Below are 14,832 nucleotides of genomic sequence, written 5' to 3' on the forward strand. Positions count from 1 at the left end.
AGCAGAACTAAGAAATCGAGTATTTTTTTGACCTCGTTTTTGAGGCCAAAAATGGGCATCAAAAATGCCATATCTCGGCTATCGTAAAAGGTACGACCTTGCGGATGGTCTCTTTGGATTCAAAACGACGAAACTAAGACAAAACCGTTAAAATTTTTCCGATAGCTTCCATAGAAGCCGAGATATCGGCCTTCAAAATTTGGGTTTTTTCATTTTTCGGGTATAACCCCCCGTTTGGATTTTTTTCAGAAAAATTTTTTTTTTTCGAATTGGAACTAACTATACCAGCGGATTGTTCTCATCAAGGAGATTACGAAAATACCGGGTTATAAGGAAATCCGAGCAGAACTAAGAAATCGAGTATTTTTTTGACCTCGTTTTTGAGGCCAAAAATGGGCATCAAAAATGCCATATCTCGGCTAAGTATTTTTTCGACCTCGTTTTTGAGGCCAAAAATGGGCATCTAAAATGCCATATCTCGGCTATCGTAAAAACTACGACCTTGCGGATGGTCTCTTTGGATTCAAAACGACGAAACTAAGACAAAACCGTTGAAATTTTCCCGATAGCTCCCATAGAAGCCGAGATATCGAACTTCGAAGTTTGGGTTTTTCATTTTTCGGGTATACCCCCCCGTTTGGATTTTTTTCAGAAAAATTTTTTTTTTCGAATTCGAACTAACTATACCAGCGGATTGTTCTCATCAAGTAGATTACGAAAATACCGGGTTATAAGGGAATCCGAGCAGAACTAAGAAATCGAATATTTTTTCGACCTCGTTTTTGACGCCAAAAATGGGCATCAAAAATGCCATATCTCGGCTATCGTAAAAGCTACGACCTTGCGGATGGTCTCTTTGGATTCAAAACGACGAAGCTAAGACAAAACCGTTAACATTTTTCCGATAGCTCCCATAGAAGCCGAGATATCGGCCTTCAAAGTTTGGGTTTTTTCATTTTTCGGGTATAACCCCCCGTTTGGATTTTTTTCAGAAAAATTTTTTTTTGTCGAATTGGAACTAACTATACCAGCGGATTGTTCTCATCAAGTAGATTACGAAAATACCAAGTTATAAGGGAATCCGAGCAGAACTAAGAAATCGAATATTTTTTCGACCTCGTTTTTGACGCCAAAAATGGGCATCAAAAATGCCATATCTCGGCTATCGTAAAAGCTACGACCTTGCGGATGGTCTCTTTGGATTCAAAACGACGAAGCTAAGACAAAACCGTTAAAATTTTTCCGATAGCTCCCATAGAAGCCGAGATATCGGCCTTCAAAGTTTGGGTTTTTTCATTTTTCGGGTATAACCCCCCGTTTGGATTTTTTTCAGAAAAATTTTTTTTTGTCGAATTGGAACTAACTATACCAGCGGATTGTTCTCATCAAGTAGATTACGAAAATACCGGGTTATAAGGGAATCCGAGCAGAACTAAGAAATCGAATATTTTTTCGACCTCGTTTTTGACGCCAAAAATGGGCATCAAAAATGCCATATCTCGGCTATCGTAAAAGCTACGACCTTGCGGATGGTCTCTTTGGATTCAAAACGACGAAACTAAGACAAAACCGTTGAAATTTTTCCGATAGCTCCCATAGAAGCCGAGATATCGGCCTTCAAAGTTTGGGTTTTTTCATTTTTCGGGTATAACCCCCCGTTTGGATTTTTTTGAGAAAAATTTTTTTTTGTCGAATTGGAACTAACTATACCAGCGGATTGTTCTCATCAAGTAGATTACGAAAATACCGGGTTATAAGGGAATCCGAGCAGAACTAAGAAATCGAATATTTTTTCGACCTCGTTTTTGACGCCAAAAATGGGCATCAAAAATGCCATATCTCGGCTATCGTAAAAGCTACGACCTTGCGGATGGTCTCTTTGGATTCAAAACGACGAAGCTAAGACAAAACCGTTAAAATTTTTCCGATAGCTCCCATAGAAGCCGAGATATCGGCCTTCAAAGTTTGGGTTTTTTCATTTTTCGGGTATAACCCCCCGTTTGGATTTTTTTCAGAAAAATTTTTTTTTGTCGAATTGGAACTAACTATACCAGCGGATTGTTCTCATCAAGTAGATTACGAAAATACCGGGTTATAAGGGAATCCGAGTAGAACTAAGAAATCCATATCTCGGCTAAGTATTTTTTCGACCTCGTTTTTGAGGCCAAAAATGGGCATCTAAAATGCCATATCTCGGCTATCGTAAAAACTACGACCTTGCGGATGGTCTCTTTGGATTCAAAACGACGAAACTAAGACAAAACCGTTGAAATTTTCCCGATAGCTCCCATAGAAGCCGAGATATCGAACTTCGAAGTTTGGGTTTTTCATTTTTCGGGTATACCCCCCCGTTTGGATTTTTTTCAGAAAAATTTTTTTTTTTCGAATTCGAACTAACTATACCAGCGGATTGTTCTCATCAAGTAGATTACGAAAATACCGGGTTATAAGGGAATCCGAGCAGAACTAAGAACTCGAGTATTTTTTCGACCTCGTTTTTGAGGCCAAAAATGGGCATCAAAAATGCCATATCTCGGCTAAGTATTTTTTCGACCTCGTTTTTGAGGCCAAAAATGGGCATCTAAAATGCCATATCTCGGCTATCGTAAAAACTACGACCTTGCAGATGGTCTCTTTGGATTCAAAACGACGAAACTAAGACAAAACCGTTGAAATTTTTCCGATAGCTCCCATAGAAGCCGAGATATCGGCCTTCAAAGTTTGGGTTTTTTCATTTTTCGGGTATAACCCCCCGTTTGGATTTTTTTCAGAAAATTTTTTTTTTGTCGAATTGGAACTAACTATACCAGCGGATTGTTCTCATCAAGTAGATTACGAAAATACCGGGTTATAAGGGAATCCGAGCAGAACTAAGAAATCGAGTATTTTTTCGACCTCGTTTTTGAGGCCAAAAATGGGCATCTAAAATGCCATATCTCGGCTATCGTAAAAGCTACGACCTTGCGGATGGTCTCTTTGGATTCAAAACGACGAAACTAAGACAAAACCGTTAAAATTTTTCCGATAGCTCCCATAGAAGCCGAGATATCGGCCTTCAAAATTTCGGTTTTTTCATTTTTCGGGTATACCCCCCCGTTTGGATTTTTGTCAGAAAATTTTTTTTTTTCGAATTCGAACTAAACTATACCAGCGGATTGTTCTCATCAAGTAGATCACGAAAATACCGGGTTATAAGGGAATCTGAGCAGAACTAAGAAATCGAGTATTTTTTTGACCTCGTTTTTGAGGTCAAAAATGGGCATCAAAAATGCCATATCTCGGCTATCGTAAAAGGTACGACCTTGCGGATGGTCCCGTTGGATTCAGAACGACGAAACTAAGACAAAACCGTTAAAATTTTCCCAATAGCTCCCATAGAGGCCGAGATATCGGCCTTCAAAATTTGGGTTTTTTCATTTTTCGGGTATACCCCCCCGTTTGGATTTTTTTCAGAAAAATTTTTTTTTTTCGAATTTGAACTAACTATACCAGCGGATTGTGCTCATCAAGTAGATTACGAAAATACCGGGTTATAAGGGAATCCGAGCAGAACTAAGAAATCGAGTATTTTTTCGACCTCGTTTTTGAGGCCAAAAATGGGCATCAAAAATGCCATATCTTGGCTATCGTAAAAACTACGACCTTGCGGATGGTCTCTTTGGATTCAAAACGACGAAACTAAGACAAAACCGTTGAAATTTTCCCGATAGCTCCCATAGAAGCCGATATATCGGCCTTCAAAGTTTGGGTTTTTTCATTTTTCGGGTATACCCCCCCGTTTGGATTTTTTTCAGAAAAATTTTTTTTTTCGAATTTGAACTAACTATACCAGCCGATTGTTCTCATCAAGTAGATTACGAAAATACCGGGTTATAAGGGAATCCGAGCAGAACTAAGAAATCGAGTATTTTTTGGACCTCGTTTTTGAGGCCAAAAATTGGCATCCAAAACACATCTCGGCTATCGTAAAAGCTGCGATTCAGAATGACGAAACTAAGACAACATCGTTGGTTTTTCACCTAAAACCTAAGTGATTTAAACCCTTGATTTTAGTAATTTTGCTATTATTATTGATACTTTTTATTGGCCATTAGGTAATTCTTGGCTTTATGGGTAAAACGTATAAATAAAAAAAAGATAGGGTAAATTTTGAGCGGTTTTATATTGCAAAAAAAACTATTTTATTCGGTGAGGAACATTCAAAATTTTTTGCTTTTTATTTTTTTACATAAAAAATAAGAATAACATAATAGAATAGTTTAACCAATCGAATAATGTTTTATTAGGCATAGGTATGTGTCTACTAATAAACAAATAGACGCCAGTGGATAAACAATAATATTAAAGTCTAATTAACCATTCTGGGGGATTTAATCTTTAATAATGAAACCAAGGTTATGAAATTGTTTGGTGCCCTCATTATGACGTGTTGTAATCCTTCAGAGTCATGAAATTCTACATCTGTTTTTACAATTTTGGTATACTCTTTTCCACACCACCCTTGAGGTAGAGTTCACGGCGCGTTTTTTTTTAGGTGAATTTTTTTTTAGAAATTACTTTATTTTTTATTTTTGTAGCTACTAGTTCTTGATGCTTATATTTATTGTAATAAATGTTAAATGTGGCCATTGATCTGATAATAACTTGCTTGAGTTCGCGGCTTGGAATAATGAGTGATGCCCTTTCTTGCCCAGTGAAGCTCTTATTAAGGAGAAATAATTGTAAAGGCTCTGACAAATTTATATTAGTCTGGAAATTAAGTTTGCATTTTGAACACTTAAATTGTTCTATAACACGTCTTACTAAATATCCAGCATAATAATGATTTGCAGATTGTTCTAAACTAATTTTTGATGTTACAGTTTCTTCTATTTTGGCAACCTCCATTGATTCATTGGACATATCATCATTGGAATTATCCTCATCCATGTGTATGTTAGTCTCGTTAGGGTTAGAGGTGTCAATATTGGTGTTTTTAGACAAATTTGTGGTTCTTGTCAACTCCGTCAATAAAAGGTCTGTGCCTGTGTCTTCTTCGCAATTGGATAAAGTAGAGGGTGCTAATAAACCTGTTATACTTTTGATTCTAAAAAATAATCTAAAAGATTTAGCAGTTAGGTTTAAATTCCACCGTCCCCGTTGTCTAGCCATGGAAAATAAATTTTCTAAAAAGTCTTGATTTAGCCTATTCGTGAGTATAAACTGGATCTTATCCCGCTTTTCGCTATTAAAAAGTTGTTCAATTGCATTAATAGTCTGTACCATACCATCGAAACATGGAGGCCTTGTTTCAAAAATGCTGGACTTACCCTTTTTACGGCCCAATTTAGATAAAGAACCAAAAACAGATTTCCCTTGTTGTAAAATAAGGTTTACATATGTGCTATGCTTATTTAGGGTGCAACTGTAAGGATTCTTTGTAAAAGGGCGCTTGCTCTTCAATGCGTCAAATAAATTGTTCATTAACTCTACAAACTCCGCTGTTCTAGCAGTCAGGGAACATTTGTCAATTTCGTACGTTTTTCTAATTATGTTAAAAGCTATGCTTTTTTGTGATGGCAATTTAAAAGTCCCTGATAGCAAATTATTTCTTACGCTTTTAAAAAGATGTGGGGCATCAAACAAAGCAAACATTTTAGAATCATTAAAATGGAAATAGGGTTGTTCTTTCGTAACCTTCAATAATTTATATGCTGCCCTGTTCGGAGTACCTTGGTTACAGACTAACGCTTTTGGTATAAATCCTATTTCAGTTATGTTTTAAGAATATACAAAATTAAACGCTGTAGATTTTTGCCAGTTGTCGCTGAATGAGAGAAAATGTAGGCCAGGGGATACTTCCAAGATGAATATATACCTCGAATTGAAAAAACTAAAACAGGTGAAGCCTCTTTTGGCTGACGTCCCAAAGGACTTAAGTCTTCGAAACCTTCAACAACGTCAAGTTTGTTATTATATTCGAGGCATTTTTTAATTGACATTTTATCAAAAGCCACCAGACATTTTTTTTCTTTTCTATCCATGCAATCGCATTTTTTATATTGTCATCAACACCAGTCTTGAATGTATTTTGTCCAATCCATTTTTGAATGGTTGACGTAGATGGTAATATGACGCCTTTTTTTCTCAAAAATTTCTAACAAGATGGCGATTTATAGTACAGAGATATTGCCAACTGTTTTTCGGATTGAGAATATAGAGTGCGTCGTTTACCTCTTATTTGCATAACTACAAATGTTTTGGCAGTAACAGATAAAAATGATAAAAAAGGTAAAAAACTAAAAACTGTGAATTTTGACTGGCGTACTTTTTCTTGTGAACGTCTCAATTTTCGCCGCATATTATAAATTTCTCTCTTTTGACATGATATATTTTAAGCTTCAAGGTAATGGGAGAAGTTTTACTAGATGGAAGGTCGATATTTTCATCTATAAAATCAGATTCCGCATGTTCAAATATCGCATAAATAAAGCACGGAGTAGCGCAAGGACTATTTGATGTTATTGTCGGTCCATCATAATTCCTTGCGTTAGCATAAGTCTTTTTAGGAGTCAAAACGTGTAAAGTGACATCATTATTTAATTAAGACTTATAATGGACAGGGACCGCATTATCTTTTAACCTATGTTTTTTTAAAGTTTTAAAGTGATGGTCAGTAAAATGATTTGCGCAAATATGCTTGTTTTTTAACAAGTCTTCGGTTAGACCGACTAGTTGTGAATTTCCTAAAAAAAAATAGATCTAAACAAAGCAAGAAGTATGATCTTTCAAATAAAACTGCAAATAAAAAGTTTCTCTACATTACTTCAGATATTTTTTAACTGTTAGCAAAATTGATAAAATAAAGTATGTACCTACATATCGTTGCATTTAGAAGAATACCAGGTTACTTCATTTCTAAAATTCTTAAGAGTCATCACATAAAAAAAAAGTTCAAAATTTAAGTACCATAATATTTTTACAGGCTATTTTCGACACTTACTGCCACTTGTAACACGTAACACCTTCAGTAAAAGCTCGTCAAAAAAGAAAATTGTTGGTGTATCTTTTTTTGACATCTGCCAAGTACGTCAGAATTTTGTTTCAAATTTATTTAATTTTTTTTGAAAGAAAGAGTTTGATGTTTAGTTAATCAATTTATATTAGTTTTCTCTCTGACTAAACTTTTATTTAAAATTATTTGTAATAAACCACTTTAATTATTAAAAGGAAGGCAACCCTAAAATAAAGTTACCAATCAACCAAAAACTATGTTTTAAAAATATTAAAAATTATAAAAAATGCTTGTTTAAGGAGCAGTTTAATTAACCATTAGTTACATGGTACAGATTTATTTTTTATATTTACTTATCTGATTAATTTTTTTTTGGACCAACTTGTATAAAAAAAATTGTAAGATAAAATTTGTACCTAACCTATAATAAGAATAAAATACAAGGCTGTCCAATTTAAATATTTTTTTCTTTTTTTTTAATTTTTTACAATACTTTGTATATATCTAAAATTATGTGTAATAAAGACTATAAAAGAAATATGTCACCCCCTACATCTTTTACCTTTACATTTTTTTTACACGGTGACCAAAAATACGAATATTTCAAAAGCTGAAGATTTTTTAAAAAATCGTTAAGACACGTCAAATTAGTTATTGAAGAGTAGGGTCAATGAGCCAGTGGTCGGACAATTTTGAGAAAACTAAATTTAAATCATGAATAAAAAAATATTGATAGGTTTGATAGAACCAAAGTCTTTTGACATGAATAATTTGGTTATTTGGGATAAAGTTAAATATATCAGTTTTGTCCATAAATTTACTTAGTATTTTTGGTATTTACTTAAGTAAAAAAATGCTGTTTTGTTAGTAGTCGGACAGTCTTTGCCAATGGTCGGCCGGGTAGTTGCCACTAGTCGGACACCTTCTTATTGGCTGATTCTTTACAGTCCCGTATTATCAAAGGTTTACTAGAATTTAAGTGCAAATTTAATGTTGCAGTTTTAAAACCTACCTATTTTTGTTTGTTTTATTAATACAAAATTTAAATCATGGGTAATTATATAAAAGGCTGGCTATTAAATAAAATAAAAATATTTTATTGGGGTAAAAAAACAAAAATTTTCTCCACGTAGTATCAATCAAAACAACAAATAAAAAAAACTTGAGCAAAAAAAGCATTATAGGTATTCTTTGGTAACTAGTGTCTAAAATCAAGAAACTAAAAACTAAGTACTTTACTAACGTACGTGTTTTAGTCATCATCACACAGTGTACAGACAAAATCCAAGTTAGAGACTTCATCATAGGAGAGTCCTGACAACTTTGTGCACTCCTTCTTTTTCGCATTCTCTTTCTCCTCTTTGTCCTTTAATTTTCCTTCATAATACTCTCTCCAGGCTCCAGAAGAAATTGCGGAGGGTATTTTCTCCCGTTGACGTTTCTTATTTGTTTTGCTAATAGGTTGTGGATATGCAAGATGTTTTTCAAATGAAGAGCTGCTCCAGCTAGCCGAATTAGCCACTACAACTGAATTTAAAGTTTCATCTTTTTCAAAGGTGTGCAGTTTTCCTCTTTGTCATCCTGATTATTTTTTTTCTCCTCTGGACATTTGTCATTTATTGTGGATGAAGTGATTTTTTTTATACTGTTTTCTCAACCTGCGTTGTTTCGCTTAATAAGTTCTCCAGAACATTTTGCACGCACTTTTTATAATTTACTGTGTCTGGATTAAAATGGTACAAACCACATGCCTTAAAGCCCTGTTTCATATTATTTGACATATTAGGATTCTGAAGGGTTTTTTCAAATATGGGACAAAACTCAGTCTTTGTAACCACACGATTCTCATTTTCAGCCTGCCATTTTCTTACCTCTTCCCGCCAATAATCCTTTAAAGGCTTAAAAACCGCGACGTCCGCAGGCTGTAGTAAGTGCGTTGCATTTGGCGGCAAAGCATACAATATTATTCCATTTTCATGGCAAAATCTACTAAGTTCCACAGACATATGGGATTTATGCCCGTCTACTAAAAATAATACCGGTCTCTGAATCCCTTCGTTCTCTAACCATTTATTTAGGTCGTTAGCCACATACTCGAAAAATACCTCCGACCTCATCCACCCGCTATCTAATTTGCCGAGGACCCAATGAGGAGGCATACCGTTTACTATACTTTTTGGTGGTTTTACATATGGAAATATGAAAACATCTTGTCGGACTTGCATTGTCTTATTTATTTATTGTAACACGACGTTTCGGTTGGTAAGTATCTCCAACCGTTATCAAGTGTAAACTGTTACACAACTGTTACACCAGTTTACACTTGATAACGGTTGGAAACGTCGTGTTACAATAAATAAATAAGACAATGCAAGTCCGACAAGATGTTTTCACTGTACCATTGTCTACCACCTTCAAAAACAGATTGGATAACCGGTACGGACCCGGAACCAGCAACCTATTTAGAGGCTTTGAGAAAACCAAGATAAAGATGACCCAGGAGGAGGAACACATCAGCTTCCTGCGAGAGACAAGAGACGCCAATGTCATTCCTACTGGTCTACGTCTCAAAACCGCTATACCAGGTAGAAGATCAGAACGTATTCTTGAACGTGCTAGTATGGAGCTGCTGCGATCTCAACTTAGCTACCACCGTTGGAAGAAAGCAAAAATAGAAATCGAATGCATTCAGCGATTCGAAGAAACCAAAGAAGTTACATTGGAGGAAGACTATCAACCAATCTTTGACAAAATAGACTTCACTTGCCAAAAACTAAGAGACAGTTTACCCTTGATAACGGTTGGAGATACTTACCAACCGAAACGTCGTGTTACAACAAATAAATAAGACAATGCAAGTCCGACAAGATGTTTTCACTGTACCATTGTCTACCACCTTCAAAAACAGATATGGAAATATGACGAGTGGGGGACAAAGTCTACCATCGGCCGTAAAAGTAATTAATACCGTTAAATTTTCCTTGTTGCTTCCGGTTTTAACAATATTGAGATCACGTCCTCTTACGCCCAATACTTTCCCACTCTTTGGACACAGGCAGAACCCACTTTCATCGCCGTTCAGCATCCGACTTGGATCTTCCAAAATGTCTGCAGCGTTAGACTTAATTAAAAAAGATTTTAGATCTTGAAACCAAGATCTAATGTATTCTTCAGTTATTTGTGCTCTGTATTTTTCTAGGGATTCTGCATTTTTTAAAGCTAAACGCGAATGTCGCTTCATAAAGCCGGAGAACCAACTTTGTCCGGGTCGACCATTAGTGAACACTGTTTTTAATTTTTCTTCTTTTACAATTTTCTGAACTGTATCTAGTAATACTTGCTTCTTTATCAGAAAACCGCAACTGGCTAAGTTTTCAATCCATTCAACTAATTTTTCTTCAATTTCTTTTTTCAAAACTGGATCCGGCCCCATCGTTTTGCAAAGGTCGACAACTTTTCCTTTAATGCGGTCCTGGACCGTTGACTTGGGGACCCCGTACTGTCTACATGTTTCGCGCAATTTTCCCCCGTTTCTAACTGCATTGACCGCTTGTACTAGTGCGTCTTCATCGTATTGATGAAATTTTCCCTTTGGTTTCATGTCTGAAAACCAAAGAAAAACATAAAAAAAACGGCTTAAAGTCTTCAAAGAGACGTCGAAAAAAGAATAGTGTCCGACTTTTGAAACATATTAAATTTGATACTGACCAGTGGTCGGACAGATTTAATTCTCATTAATTCGCGTCTGTATTTTGTTTTTGCTGTCCGATCACTGAATACTATCTAAAACTTTTCCTTACAATATATATTAGAAATACAAGGAGCTTATTTATGTAGCAGTAAGCGAGAAAAAGACAAAAACAAAAAAGCTTCACTTTCCAGTGGTTGGAAACGCGTCCGACTACCGGAGTTATAACAAAATTATATATGAGTTTACCGGACACCTAAAATTAACCTTAAAATATTTAAAAAATGCGTTTTTCGTCATACATATGGCATATTTAGCCCATTTTTTATATACATGAAGCTAAAGAACCTCATAAGTTAGTTATTAAGTTTTTAAACCTACCTTAAAACTGCCTTATTTTTATCTTTCACGCACAAAAACTGGGGAGCACAAACTGGTGGTCACTTTAGCGCGCTTTAAATAAAATAATAAAATAATTAAAAAAATAATAATAATTCCTAATGATAAAAAATAAATTATATAGGAGATTAACCCTAAATAAAATATCTACAAAAAGCAACCATTTTTTTTTCACTAACCAGTAACCAACTACAATAACATTTGACTTATTGGGTCATTTGGACCAGGCGTAAACACTTTTTTTAATTAGTAAAAACCTTTTTTTTGAGAAAAAAATGTAAACGGCAATATAAAGACATACCTATGTATATTATAAGGGCCTTTCAAATAAAGTATGGCCTGATAAATTATATATATTAGTTCCAAATCAAGTAGTGTCCCCCCCCTCCAACCATTTACTTTAACACAGATTTAACCAGAGAATTCTCTGGTTAAATCTGTGACCATAATTATTGAACAGGTCCCTGGATTGCCTAATTAACATTTTCTAACCTCAAAAACAAATTACCATCAGTTAAAAAATTATCAATATTAGCCAATTTATAAAAGCAAAAAACGAAAACAAAAATCTGGGAAACTAATAAGTTTGTTTTGATGAACTTACCACAGTTAAAAACCCAATCGTGACAAATATTTGGTCTTTTAATGGGAAACTTAAACATTTTCAAACTGCATTTCCGCCTAAGATTGTTGCAATTTAAATAATAACATTTAACGCCACCCGTAAAACGCGTAAGACTAGACATTTTTGTTTTGTTTCTAAAATTAACAAGAATTAAAAAAGTAAACTACTCCCCTTAGGCCAATGTTTACGAAAAAAATTGCGGGCTTTATCACATGACAATATTATTATATGCAAGTCATGCCAAAAACAAAATAATCACACAAGACCGGTGAGCCGTCAAGCCGTAGCCGATCGAGAGTTCTAGCCGTGATACTGGTTTCGTGGCGTCAAAATTGAAGCCGAGATTTGGTGGCGCACGCCGTACAGTGGAACGACTAAGTGGAGATACCGCGGGACCTAATATTTTACATTTTACAAGATAATATATTTTTTTTATTATTACGTATTTTTAGGTATATGATAAATGTTTTAAATATTTTTTATTATTTATTTTATTGGAAAAATATACATAAACGGTGTTTCAAATTCGTCTACCCTCAAAATACGAAAATGGATAATTTACCCCAAAGTTGCACATTACTTACTTGTAAAAGAATATGTCATATAAAAAAATATATATTATATTTTATGTGGTTTTGAAGATTATTAAAAAAAAAACAAATTTTCAAAAACTTATTCTTGACACTTTTCCGGGTTATCTTGGTTGCTATGGGAAAGTTTTTGCATTGCTGTATTACTTTTTCGTAAAAATGTTAATGCCGAAAACAAAATTAGGTAGGTACCTACGCCAAATTTTTGTTGCTTATTTAAAAAATCGAAAATTTGAATGATTCCGAAGATAATCAAAAAAAAAAACAAAACAAAAAATTTAAAATCCATTTTAATTTTTTTTGAGCTTAAACAGGAATGCAGCAAAATGTAGGCATTATTCTAAATAAAATTAAGATTGTCAAATGTAAGTTAAAAATAAAATTGTTAATTAACCCACCTGATTTAAATACCGAATTTTTATTCTTTTTAAAACTCAAAGCGAGTATCAAAATAGTTTGGTAGTTTAAAATTTTAAATGCATAATCTTACTATAAACTACAATAATAACTGCAGTAAAATATTATTTCGAATCAACGCAAAATACGTGCCCCAGCGCGGAATTTTTGCCATCGCGATGCGGTCGTCGCCTCGCATGATTTCGGCTTCTGTTGTGAGGTATCGATGGAAGCGGGGATGAGTGTCCAGGCTAGAACTATCGATCGGCTACGGTCAAGCCCGCCCAACTCAATATGATCATAGAATAACCAGACAAATCAAGATCGACACGCTAGAAAAGAAATTTGGCACCTCAGCAGCTCGCATCGCGAGCGAAATTCCTTGGCCGCCCAACTACCGTCCCAGCTGATCGAGTTGGGTGTCCAAATAGGTGCCATTTACAATGCATTGAAGTATTTTTCTATTTGTCTGGGTATTCTATGGTATTTTTAAAAAATATATCAAATTATACGTGGCTGCAAAATTTTTAAATATATGATTAATATGTGATTTTTTTATATTAATTATAAAATCTATCTTACTCAAAAAGTTTTTGAATAAATGTGTTCAGTTTTCTTAAATTTTACAATAATTTTAATAAAGTAGTTCATTCTTCAGTCTATTTCAAATTTTCATTAAACTTTAAACTTTAACTCAATTTTGCTTGGCTCACTGTGTAGAAACAGTTAGTCAAAGTATTTCTATTCAAATGCATCCAAAGAATGTTTTGAGGCCTTATAAGAAGGTGCGCGTCCAACATACTGGGCCCGTTCGTTGAAACCCATTATCAGAAGAAGTAAATTCGCTAAACCGCATCGCTCACGCATCTAGTAGTTCTAGTACCACCCGATACAATCCCGTGTTTATGGGATAAACCGCATTTCGTACTGAAAAAAAGCTGGCCAGCTAACGCGAGTGAAAAACTGTAATCGAGAGAAAACCAGGTAAGGTCTCACAACCATTAATTGTCAAAAAACAATAAATACAGTCCACTTTTCTCAACAGTGAGCTTTCGATACAGTACTTTCTTAATAAAAATAAAAATCAAATAGACATTTTGGTCACTTCGACCCGATTACCATTTTTTTATTATTATATCTTTCTTAAATCGCAGTTATTTGTTGATCACAAATTATTTAAATAAAGTTCTGTAGCCTTCATTGTTACGGGTCGTTTAACGCTCAGGTTTTGCTGGAATTTGAACAAAATAGTTAAAAAACATAAATTGATAAAAACATAAACACCGCAAATATTTTTACCTGTTGAACATTTCTTGGTACTTGATGCATGGTCGTATTTTGATTTATATTTACAGGGTGACTCAAACATAAATTAATACTTAATTAATACTTAATATTAATACTACGAATTCACTATCGTCACTTTATTAAAGAGTAACGAGTGGTCATTTCTCTATATATTTCTTACTTGTAGTTACTTTAGTTTCTAAAGAATTTTTGTGCATTTGGTATTTTTTTATATACAGTCTAAACTATTTAAAATGCTTGATAAATTAAAAAAGGCCAAACTTCTTAGACAGAGTGAAGCGAACCGACTCTCGGACTTGCTTGATATCTCTAAAAGTGCAAAAAATGATAACTCTAATCATCTAGTTTTTAAGCTGCGTTATGGGTCTTTAGAGTCCATTAAATTAGAATTTTTTAAACAGCACAATATTGTGATTGGTTGCAGTTTAGATGATGAGGAATTTATTATACAGGATCACCTTAGAAGTTCATTTGAACGAGATTTTTGGTGCATTAAATCAACATATTTGGACTTATTCGGTGAGCAACTTGGCTCTGAACCTTCCTCCTCGTCTTCAGTTTCTCGTAATCAATCTCATGTAACTTAACCAAAAATTGAAATTCCCATCTTTTCCGGGAACCTCACACAATTTGCAACTTTTAAAGATATGTTTGATGCGCTGATACATAACAATGCCAGTTTGAGTAATATAGAGAAATTTAATTATCTTTTGAGTTTTTTGCGTGGCCAACCGTTTTTCCCTGTAGACTCTTGGGATTTCATTCTAGTTCAGATGTTACTTAAACGCATTCATGTTTCTGTGGCTACTAAATTTGAACTTCAGTACGATCT

At 34.4% G+C, this 14,832-nt stretch overlaps 1 long non-coding RNA gene across 1 annotated transcript; it reads right to left on the minus strand.

Annotated features, from left to right (window-relative positions):
* Positions 1–9,629: 9,629 nt before the first annotated feature.
* Positions 9,630–11,900, minus strand: LOC126738785 (uncharacterized). The gene is made up of 3 exons (XR_007661446.1): positions 11,686–11,900; positions 11,064–11,135; positions 9,630–10,597 (listed from the first exon to the last, which is right to left on the minus strand). It is a non-coding gene; the product is annotated as an uncharacterized LOC126738785 (long non-coding RNA).
* Positions 11,901–14,832: the final 2,932 nt, after the last annotated feature.

Source organism: Anthonomus grandis, chromosome 1, assembly GCF_022605725.1.
Source record: "Anthonomus grandis grandis chromosome 1, icAntGran1.3, whole genome shotgun sequence".
NCBI classification, from domain to species: Eukaryota; Metazoa; Arthropoda; class Insecta; order Coleoptera; family Curculionidae; genus Anthonomus; species Anthonomus grandis.